Source organism: Macaca fascicularis, chromosome 4 (assembly GCF_037993035.2).
Source record: "Macaca fascicularis isolate 582-1 chromosome 4, T2T-MFA8v1.1".
Classification (NCBI taxonomy): domain Eukaryota; kingdom Metazoa; phylum Chordata; class Mammalia; order Primates; family Cercopithecidae; genus Macaca; species Macaca fascicularis.
Window position 1 is genome coordinate 166,253,633 of NC_088378.1, and position 27,131 is coordinate 166,280,763.

Sequence of the window (27,131 nt, forward strand, 5' to 3'; positions counted from 1 at the left end):
ACGCCTCTCGGAACCTTATATGAGTGGAATCATATAGTAATTGTCCTTTTGTGACAAATACTTATTGGCTTATTGCACTGATAATAATGTCTTCAAGGTTCACCCAGGTTCTAGTATGTGTTAGAATTCTCTTCCTGTTTAAGGCTGAGTAATATTCCATTGTGTGGATAGACCACAATTTGCTTATCCATTCATCTGTTGAGAAAAATTTGGTTTGCTTCCACTTTGGACTATTGTGAATAATGCTGTTATGAACAAGTGTGTACAAATCCCTGGTACAGTTTTTGTAATTCGCTTTTACTTTCCCAGACCAACTTAGGACTTGACAGATTTTGAACATGAACTTACTTTCCTTCCTTGAGACTAGATAGATTTAAGACTAAGCATTTTTAAAGGGGGCCTTTTCTTTGACTAAGTATCATAGAAAGTAATTTGGTGTCTTGTGCATGGTGCATTGCTTCTCTGAATGAATAATTCAGACATTTCAAAACACTAGTGGATTTGAAAATCAAATTCACACAGAGAGGGTGAGTTGTGAGAAAAGGATAGCATAGGCACCATGATTCAGGTTTGGGGTGCTACAGACTGACATCAAGAAATCAAATGAGAATAAATTACAATTCAGCTGTGAGTGTGCAATACACACACACACACACACACAGAAGCAGCTAGTTTAAAACTCAGGAAAGCACACAATTCTAGCTGCATTTTCTAGACTACCTTGAGGTTTGGGCTTTCACTTTATAAGACAGGTGGAAAGCGTTGGGAATTAGGATCTGGAGAGTTAACCCTACTTGTGCTCTCCCGCCTTGTTGCCTGATAGTGCACCTTAGATAGTTAATGGCAAGGCTTCCTATGGGCCAGATAAGGTTGCAGAGAATTTTCCATTTCACACTACAGATTGCCCTGTTGACCCAGGCAGCAGTATCACAGATTAATGTCACTGGCCAATGGAGAGGACACTCAGCAGGCATGAATGCTTAGGGCCTCTGGAGCCCAGAAGCCAAGAGCAGGACCCTCATTGACTGGACCCCGTGGCAGCTGTCCTTTCCAGTGGCCTCTCGCAGGCTACATGGCCTCTCATTTTTGCTTTTCCTTACACATCTGCTCTTGTTTTTTCTCTCAACTGACTTCCTTTGTTTACTCACTTTGAATGTAGCTCAATAATGCCACCAAGCTTGATTTTCCAATGCTACCTTTATTGGCTATCGAGTTCATTGCATCTGCCAGTGGTGTCTGCATAGCTCAGTTCAAAACTTTGAGAGTCTCATTGACAAGCTTTGGAACTCATTGCCCAATCCAAGTCATCTAATACCCTGGGTGGATGGCGGTAGAAAGAAGGGAGGAAAGGTAGGAGGATGGTGGTGGGAGCCCTGTGGTGTGTAGGACTACCTATCCTTCTCCCTTCTTCTTCATCTTTTTTTTTTTTTTTTTGAGAGGGAGTCTCACTCTGTCGCCAGGCTGGAGTGCGGTGGTGCGAGCTTGGCTCACTACAACCTCTGCCTCCTGGGTTCAAGGGATTCACCTGCCTCAGCCTCCTTAGGAGCTGCGACTGCAGGCACGCACCATCATGCCCAGCTAATTTTTTTGTATTTTAGTAGAGACAGGGTTTCACCACGTTGGCCAGGATAGTCTCGATCTCCTGACCTCATGATCCACCCACCTCGGCCTCCCAAAATGATGGGATTACAGGCATGAGCCACCTCGCCTGGCCAGGACTCTCTACCCTTCTTAGAGACCTTGGCTGGGAGCCAATAAAACAAGTCTAGAGCACTGATTGAAAGCAAGTAGGGTGAAAGAACAAATTGGTTGAAAATGAAGAGAGAAACATCCATGCCCTCAACTCATAATGCCATCCTGTTTAGCTTCCATCCCTCCTTGTGCAATAGTGGCCCTCGAGACATGACTCACTCATTGGAGAGACTGTAAAACCTCCATAGAAATAAAGCATTGTGATTTTGTTGTTCTTTTATGGAAGGCCCTTGGTTACATTAATTAATTAGCCAGTTAATTAACTCATCAGCCTCCAAACGTGTATTGAGTGCTGACTATGTGCCAAGCACTCTGCTTTGTCCCTTTTGCGTCAGTGTACAGAGGCTCTTAGAGCGCTGGCTACATTTAGCTTGGGAGCTAAGAGAAGAGTCCCGACACCTGGTAAGAGTTTACCTGTCTCCCAGGGACTCTCTAGGAGCTTTTATATGTTATTCTTAATCCCCTGGCAATTCCAAGTGCTAAGTATTATATTTTCCCTGTTGTAGGAATAAATCTGAGGCTCAGAAAGGTAAATAGATTGCCCAAGTCACACAACCAGCAAGTAACCATGAGTGATACCCTAGATGGCCTTTTGCAAAATTTGTGCTTTTGGTTCTCCACAACCCTTGGCAAAGCTATGAATAGAGGTGGATGCGCTAGAGATGCTTGATTGAAACATACACCCTGTAGGTAGATCTGTGAGTCCCTGAAATAAGCATAAGCCAGTTGCGTCCATTTTAAAGTGAATTTAAAAAAACACTGGCCAGGCACGGTAGCTCATGCCTATAATCCCAGAGCTTTGGGAGGCCAAGGCAGGCGGATCACCTGAGGTCAGGGAGTTCAAGACCAGCCTGGCCGACGTGGTGAAACCCCATCTCTACCAAAAATACAAAATTAGCTAGGCGTGGTGGCACATGCCTGTAATCTCAGCTACTCGGGAGGCTAAGGCAGGAGAATTGCTTGAACCCAGGAGGCATAAGTTGCAGTGAGTGGAGATCGAGCCATTACACTCCAGCCTGGGTGACAAGAGCAAAACTTCATCTCGGGAAAAAAAAAAAAAAAATACTGTGCCACTCTAATAATTTATCTGGAAGGAACAAGGGAAAGGGGTTCCTTTCTGACTGTTTCTGATTGTTTCTAATTGTTTCCATTTTCTTGATGCATCCCATCCTAAAACAACATTTATATGTTTCATGCCTGTGTCCCTACCAAATCTCATGTTGAATTGTAATTCCCAATGTTGGAGGTGGGTGGGAGGGCCTGCTGGGAGGTGTTTGGTTTAGGGAGGCAGATCTGGAAAGTAAAACATGGACATGTGCCTGAAAACAAAGCAAAACAAAACAAAACAACAGTATTCTATATTTTTAAAAATTAGAGAGTTTACATTGGTTAAAAAAATTAATTTATTGGCTGGGCATAGTGGCTCATGCCTGCAAACCCAGCACTTTGGGAGGCCAAGGCGGGTAGGTCACTTGAGGTCAGGAGTTCAAGACCAGCCTGGTCAACATGGTGAAACTCCGTATCTACTTTAAAAATACAAAAATTAGGTGGGTGTGATGGTTGGTGTGTGCCGGTAACTTCAGCTACGTGGGAGGCTGAGGCAGGAGAATTGCTTGAACCCGGGAGGCGGAGGTTGCAGTGAGCCAAGATTGTGCCACTGCACTCCAGCCTGGAAAAGAGAGGAAGACTCCATCCCCCGCACAAAAAAACATTTAATTTATTTATTTTAAATTTTAAAATTCTTGGAATGAGTCATCAATGAACATTTGAACATTATGTTAAATTCATCTTGGTCTTATAATTAAATTACCTTTGTTATCACCTCCTTTGTTCTTAACAGGAAATTATATTCTCCATGCTTTCTCTGTCTGAATTTTCTCTAGTTTTCAGTTCTATTCATTTATTTAAAACTGTTTTCATATTCTCTCTTACACATGAAGATACACAGGATTTAAAAATAATTTAGTAGTTTTAAAAAAATCTGAGAGTAAATTAGAATGTTAAAAACAATTTATGATGTTGGTATTCTCAATTCAATTAGTAAAATATGCCTAATCTAAAATAGCTATAGATTAACTGTCTTGAAATTTCAGTATGACTGGAATGAACTTCACAACCTGAAGACAGCTAAGGTTGCAACGCTGGCACTCAAACCTCAGCGAGGCTTGGGTTCTTGTCAGCTCCTGAGTCAGCACTGGAGGTGCACATGGTCACTTGTACAGGACTAATTGTTTCTCTCTGCTGCAAGATATGTGGAACCTTTAAATGCCAGAATTAATACAGGATTTTGAAAGAAAAGTTGGAAAATACAAGTTGAAATAAGACATAAATCTCTGCTAGCAGGAGATAAGAAGCCCTGTTTCTGACACGGCTCAGAAGACCCTGCACCTCTATGGCCACGCCACCTCACGCTGTCCAAGAGAGGTGTGCCTGGGCCCAGGCCTTCACTCACTTCCTAGTCTGTCATGAAAAAGAACCGCACGTTTTCCTCTAACACAAAGGTCAGCAAATGACGGCCTGTGGGCCACCTGTGTGTATGAGGCTCATGAACTAAGAAGAGTTTTCCTACTTTTAAATGGTTGGAAAAAAATCAAAAGAAGAATATTTTATGAAGATAGAAATCATCTGAAATTTGAATTTTAGTGTTTATAAATAAAGTTTTTTTATTTTTATTTTTTAGATGGAGTCTCGCTCTGTCTCCCAGGCTGGAGTACAGTGGCGCAATCTTGGCTCACTGCAAACTCTGCCTGCCAGGTTCAAGCATGCCGGCTAATTTTTTGTATTTTTAGTAGAGACAGGGTTTCACCATACTGACCAGGCTGGTCTTGAACTCCTGACCTCGTGATCCGCCCGCCTCAGGCTCCCAAAGTGCTGGGATTACAGGCGTGAGCCACCTTGCCCAGCCTATAAATAAAGTTTTATTGGAACACAACTGTGCTTGGTCCTTGGGTTGGCTCCTGCTAAGGGCCTCAAGAAGCCTCCAATCATGGCGGAAGGTGAAGGGGAGCAGGTGTCTCACATGGCAGGAGCCAGAGCAAGAGAGAGAGTTGGGGTGGGAGGTGTCACACTTTACAACAACCAAATCTTGTGAGGACTCATTCACTATTGTGAGGACAGCGCCATGCCATGAGGGATCTGCCTGCATCACCCAAACACCTCCCACCAGGCCCCACCTCCAACATTGGGAACTGGAACTCAACATGAGATTTGGTAGGGGCACAGACACAAACCACGTCAATGTTGTTTTAGGATGCATCAAGAAAACGGAAACAATCAGAAGGAACCCCCTTCCCTCGTTCCCTCCAGATCTCCTGGTCTACCCACATCTATGCCAGTTCTTTCTGGTCTTTTCTTCTGTTATGATGGATGAAATTTCCTTGCTTCTATCAAGGTCAAATCCTACCTTCTCTGGATTCCATCCTGCTTGCTTTTCAGTAATCTCTTTTTCCTCTTTTTCTCTCTTTCCTCCACTATCTCTTTTATCCTTTCTACTAGATCATTCTTACCAATATTCAAGTGTGCTCTGAAATCATTCCCTAAAATAATCCTCCCTTGACCCAGCTGGCACAGCTCTAGCTCTGGCCTATTTCTCTGATCTGCTCCAAGGGTCATTCATGTGTGTCATCTGTGGTCACTGAACCCACTGCCTCCCTTCCCATTCTTTTCACTCTTACCACTCCACTGAACCTGATCTGGTAAGGGTCATCGTGTTGCCAAAACCAGAGGAAGCGTCTGTCTTAGTCTGTTTTGTGTTACTATAAAGGAATACATGAGGCTGAGTAATTTATAAAGAAAGAAGGTTTATTTGGCTCACAATTCTAAGAGCTGGAAAAGTTCAAGATTGGGCATCAGCTGTGGGCATCAGGCTTCTTCCACTCATGGTGGAAGGTGAATGGGAGGGGAATGTGCAGAGATCACATGGCACATGAGGAAGCAAGAGAGGGGAGGTGCCAGGCTCTTTCCAACAGCCAGCACTCTCCAGAACAAATAGAGTGAGAACTCCTTCACCCCAAGGGGGGCATTAATGAGGGGTTCACATCAAGACCCAAACACTTCCCACTAGGCCCCACCTCCAACACTGGGGATAAGTTTCAGCATGAGATTTGGAGGGGAAAAATAAACAAACCATAGTAACTTCTCACTATTTCTCAAACTTTCAGCAGCATTTATACCACTGCTATTTTCTTTTGTCTTAAAATTTTTTTCTCTTGGTTTTGGCATGCCATACTCCCCTAGCTTTCCTTCTAACTCATTATCTCCCTTCCCTTCTCTCCCTCCCTCCCTCCCTCCCTCCCTCCTTCCTTCCTTCCTTCCTTCCGTCCTCCCTCGCTCCCTCCCTCCCTCCCTCTCTCCTTCCCTCCTTTCCACCCTCCCTCTCTCTCTCCCTTCCTTTTTCTCTCTCTTTATCTTTCTCTTTTTTCTTTTAGAGACAGATTTTCACTCTGTTATCCAGGTTGGAGTTCAGTGGTGTGATCTTGGCTCACTGCAGTCTCAACCATCTGGGCTCAAATGATTCTCCCACTTTAGCCTCTCAAGTAGCTAGAATTCCAGGCACATGCCATCATGTCGTGCTAATTAAAAAAAATTCTGTGTAGAGACAGGATCTTGCTATGTTGCCCAGGGTGGTCTTCAACTCCCGATCTCTAGTGATCCTCATGCCTCAGCCTCCCAAAGCACTGGGATTACAGGTGTGAGCCACTGTGTCTGCTGTCATTTCTTTACTGGCTCTTTCTCCTGAGCCCAGTCTCTAGTTCCGTTGTGGGATGCCTTTCTTCTCTATGTGGTCTCTCTATGTTGTTCCACACTATCCCTTGCTTTAAAAGCCATCAACATGCAAATAACTTCCAAAATATTTCCAGCCCTGATGCTTCCCTGATAGGCAGACTTCAGAGCCTCTTGACTCCTTGCTTGACATCCTCACTGGGATATCTAACAGGCATTTCAAACATAAAATGGCCTAAACAGAACTCTTAATTTTCCACCACACACTGCATGTTCTCACTCATAGGTGGGAATTGAACAATGAGAACACATGGACACAGGGCAGGGAACATCACACACCGGGGCCTGTTCGATGGGTGGGGACTGGGGGAGGGATAGCGTTAGGAGAAATGCCTAATGTAAATGATGAGTTGATGGGTGCAGCACACCAACATGGCACATGTATACCTATGTATCAAACCTGCACATTGTGCACATGTACCCTAGAACTTAAAGTATAATAAAAAAAGTTTCCACCACAAACCTGTTCCTACACGAGTCCTATTCAGCTTGATGAGTGGAACTACAATAGATTCAGTTGTTGAGGCCAAAAATCTAGGAGTCCTATGAGATTCTTCTCTTTTGATTCAGTATTCCCATCTCTCCTCCACCCCAAATCTGGTTCATCAGCAATTCTTGCCAGTTCTACCCTCAAAAAATGTCCTGAATCCATCTCCACGGTTGCCACCCTAGCCCATGCTCCATCCCGCACACCTGGTCCCAGCGGGGTACTCTGGTCTCTCCCTCCACCCTTGCACCTGTCCCTTGCTTCTGCCCGGGGCCTCTCCAAACACACCTTCTACCACACTCTCCCAGCTCACTGCACTCCAACCTGTGCCCATTCCTCCACCATGCCAAGCCCACTCCTATCTTGGGGCTTCTCATTGTTTGCATTTCCTGTGAGAGTTCTTCCCTCAGCACCCAAACTAAAGCAGACCCTTTACCTCATAGCCCTTTGTAAATTTTCTTCTTAAGATCATCACTCTACAAATATCTCTTATTGATGAGTTCTGTACCTACATTTTGTCTTTCTCTTCCAGAATGTAAAAAGCAGGAACTTCTCATGTATCCCAGGCTCCTAGGATTGTCCTTGCTTTTAATCAGTACTCTAAAAATGGATTTATTTTAGTTGCCAGCATATCGTATTTTTGGTCTTTTTCTGTGCAAAATATTTTTCCATATTGTTTACATACAATAGTTTTACATACTACCTTTTTCACTCAACATAGCTATTTTTTACATGTTATTTAACCATATGCATAAACATTCTTTTAATGATTGCATAATACTACATGCCATGGTTGTTTCCTTTGGTTTATTTCCCTGTGATCTGACATTTAGGTCATTTCTAATTTTCACAGTTACGGGCAACATGTTCATTCATTTTTGTGCAAGGGTGCATGTGTGTGAGCGTGTGAGCGTGTGTGCATGTGTGTTGCCCTGTTTTATCTGTGCCACTGAAAATATAACCAATCTCTGGAGTTCCATGACATTGCAGCATGCTTCCAGAGTGCTGCACACCTGGTCTGGCTCCAGTGAGGGAATAAACCAAACCTAGAGTGCAATTAGCATTTGAATTAGTGACATGAGGATAAACAGGTGATTATCCCATTTAACAGCTGTTGAATGGTGTTAAAGACACACTGTCTGAATGCTTGAGCTTCAAATGTAGGGTTTATTAACAAATGATTAAGAAAAAAAGCAGAGGACTATTGGTTTAAATAAATGAAAATAGGGTTTCCAAAATGAAGTTATTTCAAAGTGCTTTAAATCAAACCAAACCAAACAACTAAACTGATTTCAACTTCTAAATCAAGTTGCTTGTTTAAAAAGTGAACAGCACAAATAATCACATTTCTACTTCCTGCCTTTTGTCTGAAGAGCTCAGAGTATAGGTATAGACAATCTTATTATACACTCTTGATTAGGCAAAGAACACGTATAATTCAGTATCTGCATTTTGCCCACAGGGAGACCAAGTCAGAACTGTCCACAGACTTCCACGGAGGTCACAACCAGACATTGAAGAGACAAAATTAGAACTCACTGTTCTGGGCTTTAGAAGGATCAGCTTCTAAAACTAACACTTTTTTTTTCTCTGTGAAATCTATATTGAGATTTTTAGAGTTAGCAACAGGTGAGAATATTTTTATTGTTGATAATGTTTAGCTTGACAGTTTTCCTTTAATTCCCTGTTTTGGATCAGAGCTGTGGGAGTCTGCAGTCTGAGTTGGTGGGGACCTGATGGAACATACTACAGCTGCTATTTGCTTTGTTTTCATAAAAGTTTATGCTTCTTAATTTTTTTTTTTTTTTTGCCTTAAGTTTTGGGTTCGTGGATTTAGGGTCAGCACAGCATTACAACTAATGGTCTAGGTTTTCCAGAATTTCTACAAAATTCAGTAAAACTTTCACTGAGCCAGCCTTCTTGATGAAGAAGCGGTAAAACCTTAGCAAAAGAAATGCTGGGAAGGGTGTGACTTTGATAAATGCAAATATCACTGTCTCCCCTGTACATGCGTAGCGCTCAGAAACAAATTTGGTCTATTCCTTTAAACACATACACAGTAAAAATGTTTTTCCTTTCAAACAAATAGAAATCATTACCCTTTATGGATTTTAGATAATTCACAAAATGAGTTCTATTGCATTTACCAATCAAGTAACTCATGCTGGTGTTTAGATCTGAGGGAAGATGAGTGGCTGTCTGTGGCTAGCCTAGCCTCTGGTTTATGATTTGCATATATGTAAATCACTCCCTTTCATTTTTTTCATGATCAGCCTGATAGTCCAAGGCCTAGATCATCCTGAACAGTAAACTGGCACTTTATTTGCTTATCAAAGAGAACTTATCTACTAAACTCTTTTGGAGGTGATGGTGGCCAGTGAGGAGGAGGGCAAGGACTGGCTTATGTTAGGTTCTATAGACTTACTGTATATATGGTCCAGATGTTACATGGAAGACTTACACAAAAATTCCTTGTTTTTCTGCAGGTCAGATTTAACTGGGCATCTGTATTATTTGTTTGCTGAATCGGGTTAGCTAAGCAAGTTAGTGCTGGACACTCTTCACTGGCCAGGCATCCTGGGGGTCTTCCCTGCAAGCTCTACAGAAGCAGCGCCGCTCCTCTCTGGTGGGTGTGGATCTCGAGATGGGTGCGCTGCTCTGATGGGGTGCTGCCTCTCCCTTCAGGAGGAAGATGGGAATCGTACCAGTTCACAGAGATCTTTCCGGTCCTCCGTTAATACGTAATATTAATGAAACTTATCACTTTAAATGAACTTAGATGCCCTTGTCATCTTAACTAACAACAGGGCAAAGTAGTGAGAGGATGGGGGCGAGAGGAAAGCCTGCCCGGTGCGGTGGTAAGACCTTCATTCTGCCGTCAGCTGATCTGGAGACTCTCAGCAAGGGAGAAACGTGGCGTCTCTGAGTGGTTTTTTTGCCCTAAAGGATGCTTACGTTCATAGGAAGCTTTTCGATGTGTTTTCTCCATGGGTGTCTGGGGCTTTTGTTTTCAGCTGCGCTTTGCACAGGAGCTGGAAGGTTAACTCCCCAAAAGTGAACTTCCTCTCCTTCTATAAACTGACCCCTGGTGGTTGCTATAGCAACTGCAAAGAGCGAATAATGAGCTGTGTAAACAAGCCCCATTCCCAGTACTGGGGCGCTGCAAGCCCTCCCTAGAGAGGGCGAGGGAGAGGAGGATGCTGTGCCTTGAAAGCGGCTCTTGGGGAGAGCTGGAACCGCAGCAAAGCGTCCACTCCCTCCCCTCCCTTTTCCTCTCACCTCTTGAATTCCCACCAGCCCCTGGGAGGAGACAAAGGACGTAGGAGGGCAGCAGCATGCAGGGGCCTGCCTTTGACGCCCAGGAGTTGAACACCAGACAGAAAATGAAATCTAAACATTTACCCAGAGCCCTGGGCTAGAAATGTGCCAACCTGACCCTGGAAAACAAATAACCCGCGTCACCGCCACACCTGCTGCAGGCCCCAGACGCCATAGGTACTAGAGGAATGGGCTGCAAGGCCCTCAGCTTCCTTGCTTTAGCAATTCAGGCAGGACTGCCTGAAGATTTCTGAGACCTCTGCTCCTTGCATTCATTTTCTTTTTCTTTCTTTTTTTTGGAAAGAAGGAAGATTGGAGAAATAAAACATAGTACCTAAGTGTTTTGTGATTTTGAAGCTAAACACACACACACAGACACACACTTTTTTCCTCTCTGGGAACTTGGCTGCTGCTTGCAGGAAACTTTCTGCCCGTAATAGCGAAGGTTCTAGTATTATTTTCAGTTTTCTTTGGTTAACTCTCTCCCACCCTCACTCAGGTTACTTTACTTTATTTTTTAGAAACAGGGTATCACTCTGTCACACAGGCTGGAGTGCAGTGGTGCAATCACAGCTCACTGCAGCCTCAACCTCCCTGAGCTCAGGTGGTTCTCCCGCCTTAGCCTCCCTAGTAGCTGCGACTACAGGCACATACCATGCCACATCTGGCTAATTTTTGTATTTTTGTAGAGATGAGGTTTTGCTCTGTTGCCCAGGCTGGTCTCAAACTCCTGGACAAGCAATCTGCCTGCGCTGGCCTCCCAAAAGTCCTAAGATTTCAGGTGTGACTCACTGCGCCCAGCCTGGGGTTCCTTAAAGAAAAGTTTCTGTATATTAAATATAAACTATATGATGCACAGACCACCACAACTTCCCTGTAAGCCTCCTAAAAAGATGATCCAAGTAAATTGGTGGGATGGATGGAAATCCCATATTGTTTCAGTCTTCAACAGTGCTGGTACAGGTTCTCATTTCTTCCCATGAATATCAGTGTTTTCTCAGTCACTGTGATAGGAAATCTAGTATAATGAACCATATTCCTCTTATAAAATCATTTTTATTTTACTTCTAACTTTTTAGAATGTTTGTACATCTATTATTTCAATAGGTTCTTACAAAAATCCCCCAAATCTTGTAGGGCAAATTATATCTTTAATTCTGCAGATGAGGACACTGACATTAGGGAGATTAGATGATTCTGTTATGGGGAAATTCAATGGTTCTTTTACAGGGAAATTAGATGATTCTACTACAGGGTCAAAAATTTAGGGTATAAAAGGATTTATCAAGGCATGAGTCACTATTATTTCCAAGATATCAAGTCCCCTGTATTTATATGAATCTAGATAGCAGAATGTTTCTTTTCTTTTCTTTCTTTCTTTCTCTTTTTTTTTTTTTTTTTGAGACAGAGTCTCACTCTGTCGCCCAGGCAGGAGTGCAGTGGCACAATCTTGATTCACTGCAACCTTCGCCTCCCAGGTTCAAGTGATTCTTCTGTATCAGCCTCCCGAGTAGTTGTGATTACAGGACCCCACCTCCACACCTGGCTAATTTTTTGTGTTTTTAGTGGAGACAGGGTTTCATCATGTTGCCCAGGCTGGTCCATCCCAAAGTGCTGGGAATACAGGCGTGAGCCACTGCACCCAGCCAGCAAAGAACATTTCTATAAGCTATATTTTATACATAAACTATAAAGTCTATTTTTACAGAGCATTTTCCTCCAATGCATTCAAATATATTCTACCTAGTATTACTCTTTGCATTATCTTTTCATATAGGTGACCAGATCATAGTTTTGCCTGGTTTCTACTTTTTTATCTGGCATTAAAATATTGTCCTCATTTTCTTTTCAAGCCATATTAACAGCTATTGCAAGGGCTGGTCTGCTATAAATGTATTCCTCTTAGAAAGAAAAAGTGGCAGCCAGGCATGGTGGCTCATACCTGTAATCCCAGCACTTCGGGAGGCCAAGGCCGAGGGATCACCTGAGGTCAGGAGTTCGAGACTAGCCTGGTCAACATGGTGAAACTCCGTCTCTGCTAAAAATACAAAAAATTAGCTAGGTGTGGTGGTGCGCCTATAGTCCAGCTATTTGGGAGGCTGAGGCAGGAGAATCGCTTGAGCCTGGGAGGCAGAGGTTGCAGTGAGCAGAGACCGTGCCATTGTACTTCAGCCTTATAGAGCAAAACTCTGTCTCAAAAAAAAAAAAAAAGAAAAAAGAAAGAAAAAGTGACAGACATCATGATAGTTCTTGCTTTTTCCACAAAATTTCTTCTTTTTCTTCTTTTTACCTTTGAAATGAAGTTCTAGGCCACAGCATTTGCGGGTCTTCTGTAAATGCCAAGCTCAATCCCAATGGTGGGTCATGCCTCTGTGAGATTCTAAATAAGATAAAAGGAAGGAAATCTGGGCTGGTGATGCTGTTTCCTCAGAGGAAATAAGAAAACGTATGAGAAGTAACTTTGGAGCCTACCCCAGTCTTGTAACTGTTCAATGGTGGAAAACGATGACAACTTTCTTCTACTAAATGTAGCATGAGACTCCCAGGAAACTGTTAGAAGCAGCCTCTGTGGGTAGGATGGCTTGTAGCATCAAGAAATGCATTTATCTCAGCGGAATAAACTTGTAGTCTCTGCCCCTAAGACCAAGGGACTAGATTTTTCTTTTTGTTTGAGACGGAGTTTCGCTCTTGTCATCCAGGCTGGAGTGCAGTGGTGTGATCTTGGCTTACTGCAACCTCTGCCTCCCGGATCAAGTGATTTTCCTGCCTCACCCTCCCAAGTAGCTGGGATTATAGGTGCCCGCCCACCACACCCAGCTAGTTCTTGTATTTTTAGTAAAGATGGGATTTCACCATGTTGGCCAGGCTGGATTTCGAACTCCTGGCCTCAGGTGATCCCTGCCTCGGCCTCCCAAAGGGCTGAGATTGCAGGGCTGAGCCACCGTGCCCAGCCCAAGGGACTTGATTCTGATGGTATCTCATCCCTCCCTTGGAACGTCAGAAGGTGCAAACTTTTATCAGCCTAATTTATATGCATGGATGCTTCTCCCCCAGGTACAGGACAGTGGTGAGCTCTGGAGCCGAGACACCGCCCAGTCAGAAGAGCCCATCCAGTCTACACAGATGGCGGGTCCCCTGAACCTTTGGGTCTTCCACGTTGTATGGGGGAATGACTCCTTTTTTCTCCTTTGACGTGAAAGCACTAGGTTAAGTCCTTAGAGCAGAGAGAGAAAGAGATCATAAAATATTATTCTTGGAAAGAAACTCAGAGATAATTAATTGGAACTGCATTTGCCACATTCTGAATAACAGGATTCCTTCCATTGCTAAAACACTCCGTATGGTAGGAGCTGTACCTTCATTCGCTCTAGACTAGAGCTCTCTAGTAGAAATACATTGTGAGTCATACATGTAACTTTAAATTTTCTGGTAGCCACATTAAAAACAAAAAAAGTAAAAGGAAACAGGTGGTTCTCCATACAAGATATACAAATAGTCACTACGCACATGAGAAGACACTCGATCCATCACTAATCATTAAGAAAATGCAAATCAATACCTAACGAAATACCGCTTCATACCCATTAGAATGGTTTCTATGAAAAGCTTAAAAATAAATAACAGAAAGTAGCGTTCGTGAGGATGTGGACAAATTGGAACCCTTGTGCACTGTCGATGGGAATGTAACATGGTGCAGCTGCTGTGGCAAACAGGATGGTGGTTTTTCAAAATATTAAACATGGAATTAACATAAAATTTAGCAATTCCTTCCTTCTTTGGGGTATATACCCAAAAGAAATGAAAGCTAGGGCTGGGCGTGGTGGCTCATGCCTGTAATCCCAGCACTTTGGGAGGCTGAGGCGGGCAGATCACAAGGTCAGGAGTTCGAGACCAGTCAGCCAACATGGTGAAATTCAGTTTTTATTAAAAACACAAAAATTAGCTGGGCATGATGGCGGGCGCCTGTAATCCCAGCTACTTGTGAGGCTGAGGCAGGAGAATCGCTTGAACCCGGGAGGCGGAGCTTGCAGTGAGCCGAGATGGCGCCACTGCACTCCAGCCTGGGCGACAGAGTGAGACTCCGTCTCAAAAATAAAAAAATAAAAAAGAAAGAAATAAAAGAAATGAAAGCTAGGACTCAAACAGACATCTGCACACTGTACTCATGGCAGCATTCTGCATGATAACCGCCCGTAGTGGAAGCCACCCAAGTGTCCAACAACAGATGAATGGATAAACAAAATGTGGTCTATACAGAAAAGGAATATTATTCAGCTTTAAAAGAAAAAAAAAAGGACATTCTGACACATGCTCCACCATGGATGAACCTGAAGACATAATGTTCAGTGAAATAAGCCAGTCACAATAGGACAAGTACTTTATGATTCCACTTACATGAATTACCTAGAGGAGTCAAATTTATAGAGACAGAAAGTAGAATGAAGAGTTATTGTTTAACGAACATAGAGTTTCAGTTCTGGATGATGAAGAAGTTCTGGATATGAATGGTGGTCATGGTAGCATAATAATGTGGATGTACCTAACACTACTGAACTGCACACTTAAAATGATTAAAATGGTAAATTTTGGCCGGATGCGGTGGCTCACGCCTGTAATCCCAGCACTTTGGGAGGCCGAGGTGGGTGGATCACGAGGTTGGGGGTTGGAGACCAGCCTGGCCAACAGGGTGAAACCCTGTCCCTACCAAAAATGCAAAAATTAGCCAGGCATGGTGGTGGGCACCTGTAGTCCCATCTACCCAGGAGGCTGAGGCAGGAAAATCACTTGAACCAGGGAGGCAGAGGTTGCAGTGAACTGAGATCATGCCACTGCACTCCAGTCTGGGCGACAGAGCAAGACTCTGTCTCAAAAAAAGAAAAGAAAAAGAAAAAGTAAATTTTATGATATTTGTATTTTATGATAATAAAAAAGGTGAATATAATTTTATACTACATGACATTTAGCCCATAAAATCAGAATATTATCAGTTCAACATATAATCAATGCTAAAAAATTATTAATGATATAGTTTGCCTTCTTTTTTTACACTATCTTCAAAATCCAGTGAATTTTTTTTTTGTACTTTCAGTACATCCTAATGGCCACGTGTGAAGTGCTCAATGGGTACGTGTTGCTAGTGGCTGCCATATTGGATGTACTGCTTTAAATAATGTTTAGTGGGAAGATAGCCTCAAGGATGCCGGGTGGTTGTTCTTTCAACTCCAAGTCCCCAAAGGCCATGGGGTGAAACCTTGATGACCGTCAGTAAGACAGGAAACACCGACTGTTTTTCCTTCTCTATACTCTCTCTGACCACACAAATCACTTCTGTGACCAGATATGTGGGTTTTTTGCACATTGCCCAGTTCTCTGCCACCCAGTTGGTGTCAATTCTGACACCATCTACCTGGAGATAGTGTCAGATCCCACAGATTAATGGCTTAGTCCCACAAGACTGCCCCCTACTTCCTGTGCAATTGTAGGTAGTAGGGCCCAGGTTACACACAACTTCTGTCCAACTTGGCTGCAAATCTGAGGCTCCCAAAACCTCCTTCTCAGGTTCAATCATTTGCCAGAATGGCTCATAGCACTCAGGGCAAGCCTTTGCTTACTTTAACCCATTTATTATAAAAGGATACAGCTCAGGAACTGCCAGATGGAAGGCAAGGTATGGGGGAGCGGTGAGCAGCTTCCATGCCCTCTCAGGTGTGCCGCCCTTCTGGCACATACGTGTGTTCTTATTCATCAACCCGGAAGCTCCCCGAGCCCCATAGTTCAGAAATTTTTATGGAGGCTTCATCATGTAGGAATGGTCAATGATTAACTCCATCTCCAGCCCCTCAGTCTCCCCAAAGGATGAGAGTTGGGATTGAAAGTTCCAAGCGTCTAATCATAGCTTGGTCTTGCTGGTGACCAGCCCTGACCCAGGAGCACACCAAGGGCCGCCTCATTAGAACAAAAGCACTCCTATCACCCAGGAAATTCCAAGGGATTTAGGAGCTCCATGTTGAGAACCATGTCAAAGACCAAACGTTAGAACAAAAGATGTTCTCCTACTGCTCAGGAAATTACAAAGTTTTGTTTGCAGGTTTGTTTGTTTGTCTTTTAGGAGTTCTGTGCCAGAAACCAGGGACACAGGCCAAAATCCATATTTCTTATTATAAATCACAATATCCCACTATGGCACAGCCTGTGTGGTGTCTGTAGCCAGGTGGGGCTGCCTGACTTCCAGGCACCCTTCCCTCCACAGGCTGAGAGAGACTTGGTCACAGCCCAGTGTCAGGACAGTCAGGATAAGACTAGACTGATCTGGCTCCTGAGTCGGTATCTTCAGGTATGGTTTAGTAGCTAAGGTAGAATTCAGAACACACCTTGTAAGGTTCATGAATGGCTAATGTCTGAGTGAAAAAATAAAGTCCTTAAGAACTGGCAATGGAGAAGGCAAGGGATTTTATGGGGGTATGAGTAGGGCTTGATGAGCAAAGTCCCAGACAAACTGGCATCCTTATCATTGTAAAAAAACATAGACTTCCTAGCATGGTCCTTCTTACATAGCTTAGCTGTTGAGAGACTCCTTCCTTCCTTCCTTCCTTCCTTCCTTCCTTCCTTCCTTCCTTCCTTCCTTCCTTCCTTCCTTCCTGCTTTTCTCTCTTCTTCCCTCCCTCTCTCCCTTCCGCCCTCCCTCCCTCTCTCCCTCCCTCCCTTTCTTCCTTCCTTATTCATCCCTTTCAAGCGTATTTCATGGGCCTATCTGTAAGATGGTTATCTGTTTTGAAGTCTGAGGGGACTGGGTCCCCTCCCGTGCCCCAGCCCCTGCTCTCTGGGAAGTCGGCTGGCTGTGCTGGGCAGGCTCCAGGACGGGCTGAAGGCGAGGACTGCAGCAGCTCTTCCCATCGTCACCCTGGCTGCTGTGGGGAAGCTGGCAGGTTTCTGGAAGAGTGCTTGCTTGGAATGCTCAGCATCCTCCCCAGCCTCTGACTCTCCACTGGGGATGCAGACGGTCTGCATTGCAGTTTAATCCACTACTGAGAATTCCCGTGCTTCTAGAAACCATCCTCTCACCTCCGAGGGACTCCATCTTGCCAGCTGTCCAGAGGAAACAAAATGGAACACTGCCCCATGGCCCGGTGCTTTGCACGGTTGTCAGCTCCTAGGTTGGCAAGCATCAGATTGATTAAAAGGAGGTTTTGTCAAACATAATCCTGCCCACTAGCCAGCCAAGCATGTATGCAAAATGAATGGCAGGACTGGGAGGGGCTCTGTCCGGCCATCCTGGACATGGGTGTGAGTGTGCATGTGGGGTGTGTGTGTGTGCATGTGTGAAAGTAAAAAGGGTGTGGGGTGCAGAAAGAAATGGTCTTGTTTTCGATTCTATCATCGTTTTACGACCTCTGGCTCCATTTCCTCCTCTGGAGTTGAGGGAGTGAACTGTCGCCAGCCAGTCCCAGCCCTGTGATCTCTGCGCTGGTTTGTGTAGGCGGCTCCAGAGACACAGATGCAAGACTCACGTGTCTCAAACTTGAGAAGGAACAAATTGCTGGGGGAGGGGGGAGGGGAAAGGGTGTGGCTGCCTGCACGTCTATCTGCCCCTCCTGAAACACTGCCACCCTTGAATGCACATCCAGGAGCTCCTTGGAATCTCAAAATACATTATGTGTACTAGGATTTAGGCTCCCTGCTCCCCACTGCGCACTCACACCCCGCCGCACACCCTCACACCCCGCTGCACTGGGAGGAGGGGCAGGCTGGTGTCACTCTCATTTTTAAAAACATGGGTTTGTTCAGCTGCACGGGCTCTGAGGAGACCCCTGGGATGTTTGGATACCAGCTTTGGTAAAGCCAGTGACCAGGTAGCTGGAGGGACACTGTGGCCCCTCCTCTGGGCAGTACAAAGGCCCCCTCCCAGGCCCAGCTCTGGAACCAGGCCCTGTGCCATGTCCACTTGCTGCCTGGCCCCAGGCCTTCCTCCTCCTCTGAGGGCCCTGGCTCCTAGAAGGCTGGGCTGCCTCTTCTGCCTGCCCTCCTGCTCCCTGTTCAGGCTTCATACAAACACCTTCTCAACTCCAGAGGCTGCAATTAGCATTTTACAGCCGACAATCCAAGGCTAACACAGATAATGTCATGGACGGCACTGCTTTTATTCCCCTCTGGGATTAATGTCCTATGAATAAACACTCCACAAAGCCTGTATTCATAGAAACACTTATGAGGTAGAATTGGAGCCAAATGGTACCTATGGACAGCCTGGGATAAGGGAGCGTGGAGAGAAGGTGGGCTCAGGAGGAGACGGGAAGGAGTGGGCTGCTTGCTCAGTGATTTGAAGCTGCTGCATTAGTACAGTGCTGTCAGTCTTTGTAGGTAGGACTTGAGACCAGGCAGGACAGGAGACCAAGCAGGGAGCTCAGGGAACCATGTCGGTCTCCACAGTGGAGTCTGGACTCCAGAGCTCTCGCCATGGTGTCCTAAGAGCAACAGAAGAGACTCGGGGGTGGCAGAGTGAGGGAAATAACATCATGAGCGGATCTGTTCAGCAGAGAACTGGAGGTGGGCTCGTTTGGTATTGCAATTGCTCGACATCAAATCCCTTCAGGAACTGCTGTGTGCTTGCTTGACTGATTGCATTTTTGTTTTTGAAAATAACAAAATCTGTAGTATAGACAGCAAAATGTTAAAGCTGATGAGTGGGTACTTGGACCTTTGATCTATTATTTCTGCACTTTTCTACATATTTAAATGATTTCATAATTTAATACATATATATTTAAAAAGAAGGAACTGGATATTCTTTATTTAATTTGGCAGAAGCTGTTTTGGGAAGTCCATCTTATCCACGCACTTTCCCTTCCCACCTGCTTTGTGAAGGTTCCAGACAGGGCCAGGAACACTGCGTTCCTTGACAGGCAAGGTTTTGTATCCCTGCTCCCCGCTCCCCCTGCTCCTCTGCAGGGCAGCAGCACAATTCCAGCTTTGGCATACCCGGGAAGCCCGGTGCTGGCCTCGGTGCACCCTCACAGCTCGGCTAATTCCAAGACGTGCAGGCACCGCACTGCCTCCTTCTCTGCTGTAAACAACCAGCATGAATCATCGCGGAAGTCAGTAGTCATCTCTCCCCCGTTTGCAAAGACTGGGGAACTGCAGCATCACAGGGTGACCCGCTGGAGGCCACAGAGGGAAGATAACCTGGAGGAAAAACTAGAGCTGAAAAGCTCCAGCTGGGATTGAAGGCTGGAGGCTGGAGCAGTGAGCCCTTCTGTTCTGGGTAGGGCTGGGCTCTCCCAGCGAAGGGCCTGTGTCACCAGTTGTGACCTCTCAGGGGAGCCCTGGCTGTTGAGTGGCTTCTTTGGGTGGTGTGGTCTCCCTCTGGCCAGGCCTACAGAGTGACCCTCCAGCACCCAGCCTTGCTGAGTCCCTGTAGGCCCGCTCTGAGGGAAGAGGCGGATAGTTCAGACGTTCAGAGAAGGTGCCTGGTGGCTCAGGAACTGGTCAGACTGTGTTCCAATGCTCGCGGCCGCTAGGAGATACCAGGAGGACGTGATCAGGAGAAGCACTTGGCTTGAGCAGAAGGCATGGTTTCTAGGAGACTAGAACTGTTTCTTGGACCCCACCTCTATTTCTGTCTTTCCTGGACATTTTACAACCAGAGTATGCTCTTATAATGTGACCATAGTTTATGCTAAACTGTTTGGAATAAATTATACCTGGAATATAATCTAAGTGCCTAGGGTCCTCTCAGAGAGCTCCCTTGGGTCTGATTTTATGAGAAACCACTTGCTATAGCCTCAGAAACAGTTAAGACCCCAAATATTTTCAAACTGGTATAAGTGGCTTGGATTTTTAAAAAGTGCTCCTTTTACAGAGAAATTGTAATTTTGTTGTTGAATTATACATGTTTTAAGTCAAGACTTGAAGTATAGTTACTACATCATCATACATAAAATGTTTTCTTTGGGTATGGCTGCTGCAGCCCTTGGAAACCAATGTCATCCCTGAGAGTGTCACAAACTTTTAACAGTCCAGCCTTCTGTTCCGCCAGGGCACTTGAGGATTGGTTCTATTTGCTGCTTTAAAATAACAGCCCTCCCTTATTCTGAGGAGAGGCAAGGATTCATCGGCGCTGACTGTTTATCAGTGGTTTCTGAAGACAGGAGAATATTTATTTTGTGAGAACATTTGTCCTACCTTAATTTGCAAGGGACTTAAAAAGTAGCCACCATGAAACACAATAGTAAATATTTGATTCTTGTGAAACAGGTTAGTGTTTGTGATGGAATCTCTTCTACATCAGAACACCTGAGAAATCATTTTCCAATGGTCCCAAGTTTGGTGTTTTCAGAGCCCTTGAAGGGGGGCGTTGCAGGCGCCAGGCATTGGAGGGACCCCACGCTCCACATTTCCTTCCCTCGCAGAGTTCAAACGACCTGCTGCCGCATCGGGCATTGTTCTCTTCCTCCTCACCCAGAGGAAAGTCCCCACGGCCCATTTTCTGAGCCGTGCTTTTCCACTCTTTCGTAATCTATTATTGTGACCTTGAGATGCAGAGAGAGAAGGCTTTGGCAGGATGCACTGCCTGTGGAGCCAGAGCCGCTGATATCTGTGCCCTGGACCGCATGCTCCACTGCCATGGCTGTGCCAGTCCTACTGGTTCCTCGGCAGCCGCCACCCAGTGCCTGCAGGGGCACTGAGAGGGGACAGAGAGGAAAGTGTGCTTACAGAAGGGCCGTGTGTGTGTGTGTGTGTGTGTGTGTGTGTGTGTGTGTGTGTGTTAGAGAGAGGCACAGAGTAGAGACACAGGAAAGAAAGAGACCAGGAGAATCTGCCTTTAAAGTAGACTTCAAGTTATTTGTTTCTAGGACTGTACCTGATAGATTTGATTCTCACCAAACTCAGTTACAAAAACTCCGTGCAGGGAAGGGAATCTGCATGCTGGGGGCACGGAGCCATGGAGACTCAGGGGCAGGAGGACTGTGGCCACCCTTTGGTCGCCACACTCATGTCCCTGTTCCCTGCAACCCCGTTCTTCTCTCCCTCTTCATTCTGCTTTGCGTGGGCAGATGCTCCTGCCAAAGCTTACTTCATCAGATGAAATGAAGGGGAATCTGATTTGCCGCTAATTGGACTTAGTGTAGGCAATTAGGGTTAAGCTGGCATGAGGGAACCACCAGACGCTGGGATTTTCATCACAGTCCTGGGAAATTCTCCCAGAATTTAAGTGGTTGCAAATCACGATATTAGTTTACAGTAGCAATATTTTAAATCAGTTTAAAACAGGATATGGGCCGCCTGGAAATAGCCAGTGCAGGCACTGCCGTTATACAGATATAAATGTACATAATGTGTGTATGTGTATATATGTGTGTATACACAGACATATACACATATATATACACATCCAATGTATACTTCTATATTTTTATATATACCCCACATGGATAGTTGATGGTGAGACTATACATGTGCATCTCTCGCCAGGTGAACAAGGGCATTTAACAGGCACACTGTGTTTCCCTTTTCCTTTTCTCAGTTGCCTCATCTTCAATTCCTGTCTGGAATCAATCATTCACAGATAATGAGGCTACAGCAATAGTTCCCGGGTCATCTAGCTCCTCTGAAAGGAGTTTTCGCTCTGCATGGCGCTTGCAGTGTTTTAAGCCATCACCTCGTCAGCACTTGTGGCGATGCTTCTGCCATGCCCCTGTTCGACTCTTAGAGCCTGCCCTGCAAGCAGAAGCATCCGTTTCACCTACAGGTGCATTCAGTCATTTCATCCTTCACTAAGTATCCAACAAACGCTTACTGATTGCTTGCTCTCCGGACAGCCCTGTGGCCACCACCAATGGGGTGGGAGGAGCATGTGTTATGTGTGTCTGCATACGTGTGTTATGTGTGTATCTGTGCGTGTCTCTGTGTATGTGTGTGCTATGTGAGTGTGTGTGTGTCTGTGTATATATAAATACACGTGTGCCTCTGTATCTCCCTGTATGTGTTATGTGTTTGTATCTGTGTGTCTGTGTGTTGTGTGTGTTTCTGTGTGTGTCTGTGTGTGTGCACATGTGTGTCTGTGTCTCTGTGGGTATGTCTGTGTGTGCTTATGTATATGTGTGTATGTGTCTGTCCGTGTCTGTGCGTGTCTGTGTGTCTGTATGTGTCTGTACGTGTGCATCTGTGTGTCTGTATGTGTGTGTGTGTATGTCTCTATGTGCCTGTGTGTATACATATGTGTGTGTCTGCGTGTATGTCTGTGTCTGTATATATGTCTCTGCATGTGTGTGTATATGTATGTGTGTGTCTGTGCGTATGTCTCTGCATCTGTATGTATGTCTCTGCGTGTCTGTGTGTGTATGTATGTGTGTGTATGTGCATCTGTGTGTGTGTGCATGCATGTGCGTGTGTCTGTGTGTTCCTGTATGTGTGTATCTGTGTGCCTGTGTGTGTGTGAGCTCACAGCTCTGGAGCTTACACGCAGATATAGGCATACACAATCGTGCCTACACACACCTGTTGCACGCTTATTCTTACTCTGTGGCTCTCAGGCTGCATGAGTAAGTCCCCAAGCCATTTCCCTCCCTGGTCAGAGCAGCCACCTGCTTTCAGGACAGCAGCTGCCATTTATGTTTCCATATCTGGCACCCAGCGACCTCGCTGAGCGTGGCTGAGGAGAAACAGACACTGATACCCCGTCCTCATCGGCAGCAGCTCCCACAGAACCACCAAAAGAAGTATCTTCAAGGGCGGTGGCACAACGCAAGGACGGCGATGACGGGGGTCGGGAAGCTGCTCGGGACACTGCATCGCCCCACATTTTCTCCCCACAAATGCAGTTGCCTCTGCCCTCTGATTACGATTCCTGCTAGATATTCCGAGCAGAATGCACTTGTGCCAAGGCCAGGCATTTTCCATGTTACCCTGTGCCAGCGGTGGCTCTGCATCTGAGACCTGCCATTCTGCACACTCAGGGCTAGGTCTTTGTGTGGGAGCTGGGGCTCTCGGCCACTCCCAGCCCCCAGCAGGCAGATGTGCAGACCCCCTGGCAGGGACATGCGGTGATCAGAAAGATCTAGGGAATATGGTATGTTGGAGCAGCCCCGGAGACTCTCTAGATCCGACCCCTGTGGGGTAAGTGGGACGTGGCAGCTTTCATTCAGCTGCAGGGGAGGTGAAGCCTTCCTCTAAGACCCTGAAAACACATGGGTAAGTCCTGGGTGGTCCAGCCTGGACAAGGGCCTGGTTTGCCCAGGTGATCTGGTGTAGGACTGTCCTTGAGTATAAGGACAGTTTCTAACTGTTGAGGAGGGTTGTAATGAAGAAAACCCACAATCCTCCCTCAGCCCTGTCCTGTGTGGCCTCTGCCACGGGCAGGACACACTGTAGAGAACACAGAAACAGGACACAGGGCCTGTTCTCAGGGGGCCGGCAGCCTGATTGAGATGCGATGCTTAGCCTCAGTACTCCCCTCCCTCGAACCCTCCAGGAGCAGATCCGCCAGGGCTCTGTCCATGCTGATGTTACTGGTGCCAGGGAAGTAGGGGAGGAGGCGAGTGACCCTTTGTGACTTTCCAGCCATTAACCCCTCTAGGATAGATTCTCTGTAGTTTGTACTGGTACAGTCTATGTTTGAAGACATCCTTCCTTCCATTCCTCATGGCTCATCAGTTTGTGTTTTAAGTCTCGCCATCCAGATAGTCTTTCTTGGTCTTTTGTTTTCAATTTGTATTGTAGCTCTGCCACACTCGTCCCTCTAATGAGACCTAACTATTTCCTGCCTCCCACCTGCGGTCATTCATCCATCAGGCCCAAGCTTATGGGTGTTGAACAATACAGCTACTTACTTTTGCCAGATTTTATGTGTGTCTTTACATGTATATATTACCCCAGTGGAAGTCAACCCAACCATGGGTAGGAAACAGAATTGATACTTGTGTGAGGAAAGGGATCACAGGTACAAGACTTCACAGAACTAATGCACTACTTGTTCACATTTTGGTGCTCATAATGCAGTCCCCGCTCCCCCCCCCCCATAGATGGATGTAATTTGAGAAACAAGACACTGCCTAGAAGAATGGAGGACTAGAAACCAAGTTAATGAGGGTCTCTAACTAAGGATTGGGATCTCGTGATCAGTTTCACTCTCTTATCTTAGAGATGGCTGAGCCAGAGGCCACCACTTCATTCTTTTCTTTTTGCTGTGCCCTGCCTGTCTCCATGGTTTTCCAGGATTCCCAATGTGATAAAAGTGTATCCCAAACAGTGTGACATTATTTAATCTATTCTGGCAATTCAGTGTCTGTATCCATTTCCCTTCAAATATTTCACCCAATTATCTATGCCCCACTACTGTATTTCATTGATTCTAAGATACACATTAGTTCTTATTTTAGCATTTCTGAAATTGAAATACATGTAACATTGGTGGTGTGTCATAATTCGTTAGGGTTTATTTCTTTCTTAGTGGCACACCAAATAATGGTACATTGATGGTGCTTTAGATTGCCTCGAGAGTTCCTGAACCAGTAATAGTGGTTCTAATAACTCCCTTCCCAACGAGGGGGAGGACACAGGCTCCTTTCTGTCCCTGAAAGAATCTTGCAGGTGCTGCCCTCAATGTCTACTCCAAACCTACTTGACTCTATCTGGGTGACTGTGGCTTCAGTACTTTCACCTCCTACCTGGTGTTGGCTTCCCAGGCTGGGTCTTTGTTTGACTCCGACAGGGCTGTCCATTAATCTGAATCCTTGCTTTGCCTCTGGTCTCCATCCTCTGCCGCTTCTTGGCTTTGCACTCTGCAGTCTGCAGGCACTTGCACGTGCGCAAACACCAGCAATTCTCCCAGACCTCTGTCCTGCGGGGACCCAGCTGCCCGCTTGCCAGGGTCACGAGATCTGAAGGAGGACACAGGCTGTCCTTTTTACTTTTGTGTCCTCAGCACTTTGCCCAGTTACTGGCACATGGTAAGGACTCCATGGATGTTGACACAATCAATCCGTGAAACAACAACTTCATTGTTTTTATCCACACGAGACATATAGGTGCAGAACATTTATTCCTTTTTTTCCACAGTAAGGAGGAGCTCTGGCACACAGCTGTTTGCTAGGCATTTGGTCTTGAGAGCTATTTGCTGAATTTTTCTTTTCCATGTGGTGCTTTTGTCTTTTATTTTTTCTTCCTGGCCCTTTGGCTGGGATGGGATTTGGTTAGCATTGCTGGGGCTGTGCAAGGGCTGAGGTGGGGCACACATGTCTTATCTCTTTCTGCATAGCCTCATACCTGGCCTAGCCTTGAAATTTCCAGTTGACGTGGGGCAGGTCCAGGTTTGCTGCTGAGCCTTGCGCTGGAACCTCCACTGGTTGCCTTCCAGCAGTCTGGATGAAGGCTATTTGCATCTGTCAAATGCATGGGACTCAGGCCTGGTACCTTATGTAGGTCAGGTTCACTTCCAGCTTTCATCTAACTTTTCTGCAAAGGCTGTGGCTCCTAACTCAGTTAACTCCCTCAGTAAGGCCAGCTATCCTCCTATTAGGATAATTGAGCTTCCCTGTGGATTGAAAGCTTTGACCTTGCTGGAGGGCAAAGGCGCATTAAGGAGGCAAGGTCCCTGCCATCAGGAATTCCCCCCACCCCCACACTCAGCAACAAGCTGAGAAGCAGGACAGGACACACAATCAATATGCTTCTCATATAAGAGATTGATTGTTCATAGTGATTATGGATGGTTTTTTTCTTGAATATTCACTCAACCAGATTTTGGTATACTAGCTTAGATTTCTTTTAGAAAATAAGAGCTACCAGTGTTTGTGGAGAAGACACTAGTTCCTTCCTTCCTTCCTTCCTTCCTTCCTTCCTTCCTTCCTTCCTTCCTTCCTTCCTCCCTTCCTCCCTTCCTCCCTTCCTTATCTTGCTTGCTTGCTTGCTTGTGGGAGTTTCGCTTTTGTTGCCCAGGCTGGAGTGCAGTAGCGCGATCTCGGCTCACTGCAACCTCTGCCTCCCAGGTTCAAGTGATTCTCCCACGTCAGCCTCCCAAGTAGCTGGGATGACAGGCGCCCGCCGCCATGCCTGGCTAATTTTTGTATTTTTAGTAGAGACAGGGTTTCACCATGTTGGCCAGGCTGGCCTCAAACTCCTGGCCTAAACTGATCCTCCCACCTTGGCCTGCCAAAGTGCTGGGATTACAGACATGAGCCACAGCACCTGGCCTTTATTTTCTTTAGTTAGGGGCTGTGGCAGAGCTCAGACTGCAATATTCCTAAGATGGGCTGATGGGAAGGTATTTTGCCGTGATGTGCTATGACCAGCCTGTGTGGGCTCCTGGGAACTGACTGTTAAATATTCAGAAATTTTGCTAGCTGGTTGGCCATGGTAGGAGTATTTATACCAAGAAACCAGCAAATGGCATGTCAGGGTTTTTTCCCCCGCTTCCTTTGTAGAGCCAGCTTACCAGGACACCACTGATGTTGACTGCAAGGAGCAGCCAGGATGGATTATGGCTGGTTATTTCACTCTCTTTTTGTTTTTTAGTCCTGAATTTTATCAAGGAATATAAGGTAACATATTTATAATATAGTATAATATTATCTTATAATATATAATAAATATAAATTATCATTAATATTGTAATATAATATCTTATATTCCTTGATAAATTTCAGGACTAAAATATAATCTATATTATATATATTCCTTATGATATTATAAGGAATATGATATAAATATGTGCCCCATCATAAATAGAACAAGAAGACAGGCACACAATTAGACTATGAAATAGTCCATAATAAAGTAAAGAATCAAGAGGTTGAAA

The 27,131-nt window shown here is 45.4% G+C and overlaps 1 long non-coding RNA gene across 4 annotated transcripts; it reads right to left on the minus strand.

The window, feature by feature from the left end:
- Nucleotides 1–8,168: 8,168 nt before the first annotated feature.
- On the minus strand, nt 8,169–25,125 carry LOC107129637 (uncharacterized). 4 transcript variants are annotated; one of them, XR_012434501.1, is made up of 4 exons: nt 25,003–25,125; nt 17,402–19,850; nt 12,812–13,553; nt 8,169–12,719 (listed from the first exon to the last, which is right to left on the minus strand). It is a non-coding gene; the product is annotated as an uncharacterized lncRNA (long non-coding RNA). The 4 variants fall into 4 exon arrangements; XR_012434502.1 differs by having other exon boundaries at nt 8,169–12,905; nt 17,402–17,489; XR_001490459.3 differs by having other exon boundaries at nt 8,169–13,553; nt 17,402–17,489.
- Between the last annotated feature and the right edge of the window lie 2,006 nt (nt 25,126–27,131).